This window comes from Gracilinanus agilis, chromosome 2 (genome assembly GCF_016433145.1).
Source record: "Gracilinanus agilis isolate LMUSP501 chromosome 2, AgileGrace, whole genome shotgun sequence".
Lineage (NCBI taxonomy): Eukaryota > Metazoa > Chordata > Mammalia > Didelphimorphia > Didelphidae > Gracilinanus > Gracilinanus agilis.
The window spans coordinates 651,197,870-651,205,184 of record NC_058131.1 but is presented as its reverse complement, the minus strand read 5'-3'; the positions used below and the strand labels follow the sequence as shown (position 1 = coordinate 651,205,184).

General features: G+C 38.3%; 1 pseudogene; it reads left to right on the top strand.

Annotated features, from left to right (window-relative positions):
- Positions 1-7,315, top strand: LOC123234304 (annotated as a pseudogene).

Genomic DNA, 7,315 nt, shown 5'->3' with positions numbered 1-7,315 from the left:
ATGAATCCCTTCATTATGGCTGAAGTCAGTAAATGCTTTGAGTGACCTCTAATGAGGCTATTTGCAGATTAATTTTAGTAGCGTATCAGTGAGTATTCCTAACTAAATCCATCATTGACCAAGCCCTCCACATTCTGTGAGGCCAAGAGATCATTAAAAGGGGAACATATAAAAGAATTGTGGTTCTGAGCCCTGCAAAGCTACTCACATTGCCATAAATGGCTTGAATTTCATAGACAAGTTGTATATGCAACTGACCTAGAACCTAACTTAGAACCAATATGCATTTTACTTAAAAAAACAGAGAACTCACACCATTGTTTTAAGGGCTTATGTTTATTGTACAAAAATATTTATAGCCTCACTTTTTATGGTAGCAAAAAATTGGAAAATAAGGGGATACCCTTCAATTGGGGAATGGCTGAACAAATTGTGGTATCTGTTGATGATAGAATACTATTGTGCCAAAGGAATAATGAACTGGAGGAACTCCATGTGAACTGGAACAACCTCCAGGAACTGATGCAGAGTGAAAGGAGCAGAACCAGGAGAACATTATACACAAAGACTGATACACTGTGGCACAGTCGAACGTAATGGACTTCTCTACTAGCAGCAATGCAATGACCCAGGACAAACCAGAGGAACCTATGAGAAAGAACTCTATCCACATCCAGAGAAAGAACAATGGAAGTAGAAAATCATATGGCTCGATGGGGATATGATTGGGGATGTAGACTTTAAATGATCACCAAAGTGCAAATATTAATAATATGGAAATATGTCTGAATCAATGACACACATAAAACCCAGTAGAATTGCTTGTTGGCTACAGGAGGGAGGTGGGAGGAGGGGTAGGGAACATGAATCATGTAACCATGGGAAAATATTCAAAATTAATTAATTAAATAAAAACTTAATTTAAAAAGAGAGAGAGAGCTTATACATACAGAACTAAATAGAACTGGAAGGTATCTAAAATATACCCAACCAAACTGAACCATATTTCCATTTTATAATTGAACTGCAAGCTTCTGAGAATTCAGAGATGCTCTGAAGATGTTACAGGACACTCAGTGTTCCTGAAAGACAAGAAAATCTTTGACTCAAGAGACTGGGCAGCACAAATGTCCATGTGACAACTTTGAATTACTTCTGTTACTCCAGTAATTCTGGAAGTGGTAATTCAAAGAGCCAATTTGCAAATGGCAATCAGCTCTTCACCCTAAGCAAGATAACAATAATAACAACAAAAATAATAACAATAACAATTAAGTAGCTAACATTTATATAATGCTAAGCACTTTAGAATCATCATTTAATTTTATCTTGGTTGGTGGTGAGGAAGACAGAATGGGCATATACAGAAATTATCATATATAAAAAATAAATAACTATAAAATTTCATTTTTTCTTGTATTTTAAATATGCTACTAAGATAAGTTTCTTTATTACCCAATAATAGGCCAAGGACTCAGAGGTATCCAGGGCCCTGCAGGGAAAATGGAGCCTCCAGGTAACCAGAGTCACAACGGAGCTCCAGAACAGCAAGACCTAAAAGGAGATAGAGGAGGCCACTCAGGTAAGGCTCTATCTGCTTTGTGTTTCCTGAACCCCCTTAGCTGCTAGTGTATTCTCTCAAATATACATATCCAGTTACACATTATTCACCTTGTATCTACTCTAGATACATACATATTTATGTGCATGCTGTCTTGCCCAGTAAAGAAAGTTCCTTAATGGCAGGAAGTATTTCATCTATGTTTTCTATTCCTAATGCCTAGAACAATGCTTAGTAAATACTTGTGGATTTGGCGAGTTCTTCAAACAAGTTTTTATTAAACTCAGTTACATGTAGGACATGTGCTTAACCTGGAGACAAAGACCCCCACAGTCCATGTTCAAGAGGCTTCCATGATAGTGAAGAAAAACCTGGAAATAACTATGTATATGGCTTTGCCAATAGTCCCAGTGAAAGATAATGAGGAGCTGAGGGTTGTGGCTATATGAAAGGAACAGAGGGGATTTATGTGAGAGCTGTCATCAAGGTAAAAGTGACAAGAGTTTGCAATATAGTGATTGGATATATAGGATAAGTGAGAGTGATGACACTGAGATTGAAAACTTGGGTAGCTGGGACAATGGTGGTGCTCTTTACAGGGAGAGAAAAGTTCAAAAGACAGAGAGGGATTGGAGGTGAAATAATGTTATCCTGAGTTTGAGCTTTCTAGTGTGAGATTCATATTGCAGAGTGGAATTCTAGCTGCAGAGAGGGGTTCAGGCCACAACTCAGAATTCCAAAGAGCCCCCCAAGAACTCTGAAAGAGGGGGCAGTTAAAGGGAGTTGGGTCCTGGGATTAGAAGAGGCAGGTCACTCTGCTTGCTGGATTCTGGGTCCTGGGTTGCTCTTGGGGACTTGAGGCTTGAATCTGAGCAAAGCCATTTTAGCTCCTAGATGCCAACCTGGTTTACCTTGATTTCACATTCAACTACATCACAGTTACCTCTGCTTAGTTATTTTGATATAGGAGAAGATTATTTATAGGCTTAGAGAGCAGAATAGCTACTCAAGTTACCTTTCCCCTTTGGGGGAGGGGCTGCTTGGACATAACAGTTTGAGGACTTCCTAGACCTTGTCAATCCTTATTTGATCTCCCTTCCTTCCCATCCCCTCCAATTACTAAACCTTTAATCAATTTGGAGCAGTGCCTGGTTATATTTAGGGAGATACTCACAACTTCCTCAAGCTGAGTTCCTATTACTTGATAGCCTGGTCTCTATCTTATCCTCAGAGCCTGTGAGCTTCAAAGACATCAAGTTTCTCCTATTCTCTCCTACTCAAACCTTTGGGGAAATAGTTTAGAGAAAGTTATCATTTTTAGGAGTTTAGTCTTTCCTAGTTTCCTGACTGAGCCCAGAAAATAACAGATCAACCTCCATATTGTAACTGATTTTCTAGCTGCCTGGTGGGAGGGGGAAGTGAAGGAGTTCTCAGCAAGATCTTGCCTCTCCCTTCCAGTCCAAGCATGTTTGTGTGTGTGTCTCTCCATAGACCAAAAGATTAGTGAGACTTGATTGCCACAGACCCCTGGCATCTTACAGCTTCTCAAATACAACATTAGGTAACATCTAGTGTGAGATATATAACTATAGCTCAGAAGTAAGATTGAACCAAACATACAGATCTGGGAATCATCTGAATAGACGTGATAACTGAACTTTTTGGAACTGGTGAGATCACCAAATGAGGTAGTATGAAGTTAAAAGAGAAGAAAGCACAAACCAGAGCCTTAGTGGGAAACCAAAGGTGAGAGGATTGATACAGTTGAAGAGCCAGCAAAGGGAAAAGAAAGAACACTTAAACAGATAGAAGGAGACTCAGGAGAGAGCAGTATCACAAACACACACACAGTTGAGAGCATTCAGAAAAAGAAGTCATTCGACACTGTGAAATGAAGCAGAGATCAAGATCAAACAGGAGAGACCATTAGTTGGCACTGAGAAATCATTAGTAGCTTTGGAGAGGGAAGATAACTTTGAATGATGATGCTAGCAGAAAGCTTATAAGGGTTTAGAAGACAGTCAGGGGAGAAGCAGAGATCACTATTATGACACTCACCTAATTGTTTTGCTTCTAGTTACCTTGGCTAAGCTGTCAACCTTGGAGAGGCAAATTCAAGATCTTGAAAGAAAAATGGAAAATATCAATGAATGTAAGCTAACCATTCATGAAAGGGATGTTCCTTCTCCCAGTTTGCTCTTCAGATGACTAAGCCAGAGCCTGATCCATTCAATGTAAAGAGTATTGGGTTTAGAGTTCAAATATCAAAGATTTGGGCTCCAGAATGATACTTAAGAGGCAGGTGATCTTATGAAAACTAAACTTCTTTGATATTCCATTTTCTCATTTGTAAAATGAGAATGATAATAATAATGCCATCAAGGTCTTGGGGTTGTTGAGAGTAAATCATTTTGTAATTAGTAAATTATCATAGAAACACTCATACTATTTTACATGAATAGGGGAAAGCAGTGGACTTGGAAGAAAAAAATATGGATTTTGGTTTTGCTTCTTAGCAGTTATGGGACTCTATCCCCAAAAGTTTCAGATTTCTGATACTTAAAATAAAGGATGTAACATTTATACTCATGAAGCTGAAATAATAATATCCATGAGAGGGTCTCAGAATCAGAGAGATCTGAATTCAGTCTCTTCTTAATCTCACAGAACCCCCAAACAACCCTCTAAAACTATAAATTGCAAATCAGGTACTATTCTCCATCTATAAAGAGAGTGTGTCATTTTTGGTACTTTCCTCTATCAGTGGAATCACAATCAGATTTTAAAAGTCAGAAATACCTTCTGACTACCAAAATCCTCATTGCATAATAAGAGGAAATCAAATCTGCTGAAGGTATTTGACTTAATTGGAGTAATTCTTCAGAAACTATTGAAGTGCTTAGAAGCAAGATCTTGAATTGAATCTCAAGACAGTTCAAGGAAAGGGAAATTTAGAGATTTCAATGGAAATAATTAAAACTTTAAAAAATGGAGTAGGGGTAGAGGGTACAATAGACAGGAGATAGTGGAAAATACCATCATCCTTTCTTAGTCAAATTCTATGAACCCAATTATAATTTTTCCCTTAAAATCTTGGAATCTTAGAGGTAGAAGGAACCTGAGAGCTCACCTAATGAAATCAAATATATTTCCCTCAACATAACAGGTATATTCTAGAGGTTTATTGAATAGCATCTAAATATAGAAGTCCCCTCAATAATATTAGTAAGAGGTGGTCACCCAGTTCCCTACCTGAACATTTCTATTAATGGCAGCTTATGTAGTCTATGATTAGTTGGTTCTATTAGGAACTGCTTCCTTATACTGAGCCTAAAACTTCATCTCTATAATTTCCAATGATTGCTTCCATTTCCAGTTCTGCCCTCTGGTACTAAGTAGAAAGTAATAAGACTTCTTTGTCTCATGATAAACATCTTTTTCTTATTTCTTTTGTTTCTATCTTTTCTCAAACTGGTCACAGTCTCAAACAGACAAATCCAGACCCTTCAAGTTCAAGTGGACAGGAACCAGAATTGTAAGCTATCTCTTTGTGTTGGTGGTGTCCTTTCTATATAATTTGCTCTTTGGAGAACTTTAAGCCAGAGTCAGGATGGCTTCTTGGGGGACAGGGAAGAACTAAGCTTAGAATTAGAAAACCAAGTATTGAACCATAAAATGACATTGAACTCAGAGGAACTTAAAAAGTCCCTTATCTTACCTCTCTGAGCATTGATTTGTTCATTGGCAAAATGACAATAATAATATTACCAATCTTATGGGGTAGTTGAGAGGAAAGTAAGTGCTTTATAAACTTTACAACTTCCTAGAAATGTGAGTTATTAATATTCTTTTACAAATAATGAAAAAAGTACTGGACTTACAGCGAAAAGATTTAGGTAAACAAGAAAGCAAATTGGCTTTGCAGTCAAAGACCTTAGGTTTAAATCTTGCCTTTGATATTACCTTCCTATGTGGCTTTGAGCTAGTTACTTCATAGCCCTTGAGATTAATTTCAAAAGTAAGTGGATGGACCAGATGACCTCTGATGTCCCTTCCAGGTCTAGATTTGTTATCCATCTATATGAGTTATTCTTCTCCCACTCTATGGCCATTTGATTATAGACACTTTCCCAAATATCACTTTCTTAATCTTAAAAGTAGGGATAATAATTAATCTTAGAGCATACAGATTCAACTCCCTGAGAGGCACTCTAGTCAAAAAATTAGGGAATTCCTTCCTCACCCCAGTTACATGAACAGTAGCTGAAATTTTAGCTCTTCACATTTTATAGATGAGAAAACTGAGGTTCATAGAGGTTAGAGGATCTGCCTAAGGTCACAGAACAAATAAGAGGAATTTGAACCCAAGTCTCTCCTGGCCCCCATCCCAAAGTTTTCTCCATCACACAAACCATACTGATGCAAGTACTTTATAAACTGGAAAACATCATCTAACTGTGACCTGCTTATGCCAGAGTTGGTTGAGGAAGCAGAATTGGGAGGAAGGGTTGGTTTACATCTGTGGTCTCATCATTGTGGGGAAATATATTGGAGAGAAATTCCTTCCACTAACACAGATTTGCAATGGTACCTCCAGTTTCCCTATAATACATAATAAAAATTCAAATTTCCCTGTAATACGTTGATTTAGAAATTTATCTAGGGCATTGAGGAGTTACATGGTTTGTCCAAGTTCACATGACCAGAATGTGTTTAAGGCCAAATATGAATCGAGGTCTTCCTTATTCCTAGGCCAGTCCTCTCTCTAGTAGACTACAATCCTCCTCATTATTCTTTTTCTGTTAATAAGGGGGGAAGATAACAAATAGCAAAGTATTCCAATCACAAATGGACTTTCAATCACAGTTTCTCTTCTCAACTATTCCATGTCCCTTTCCCTGGATCAGTCCATCTTTAATTATTAGCTGTAATGTATCTGCTTACTTCTCCCTGGCTGGCCTGCCCTGGGACAGGTGTTCTTTGGTGTTTCTTCCATAGTTTGATATCTGTGGGTAAAGATCCCTTGGTCCTGGCCAAAGGTGTTCCTTTGGTTCACAAACCAAGCCCTTCCCACACTTAAGTGATAGACCTCATCCCAGTCACTTTGTCCCTAGAGCATAGGCTCCACACCTCACACTGCGAGAACAGAAGCTTATGGCTAGACCAGGGGGTCTTATCTCAGGAGCCAAAGACTGCCCCCTGAAAAGGTCTGTGAATAGATTTCAGAGGGGCCTGTAAACCTGGATAATAAATTTTCATCTACTTGAAGTTCAGTATTTACTTCAATTATTTAAAAATATTCTCATCTAAGAAGGAAAGGCATAAGTTTGCTCCTGGTCTGAACTTGTCAACCATGCTAACTAATCTCACCTACAGTTCTGACCTTCTCTTTGGGCAAAAAAGACTGGAAGAAAACTGTTCATAACTAATGGAGAAAAAGCCACTTTTGACAGAGTGAAAGTTCTTTGTGAACAACTTGGAGCTACCATTGCAACCCCAAAGAAGAGTGAGGAGAATAAAGCTATCCAGGACTTGGCCAAGGGCATCTCACCTTTCCTGGGTATCACAGACAGAGTGTAAGAAGGACAGTTTACATACCTGACAGGAGGAAGAGTGACTTACACCAATTGGAAGTAAGATGAACTCAATGATTATGAAACTGGGAAAGATTGTGTATTAATGCAGAGTAATGGATTATGGAATGATATATCCTGTACAGCTTCCTTGCTGGCTGGCTGTGAATTACCTATTTAA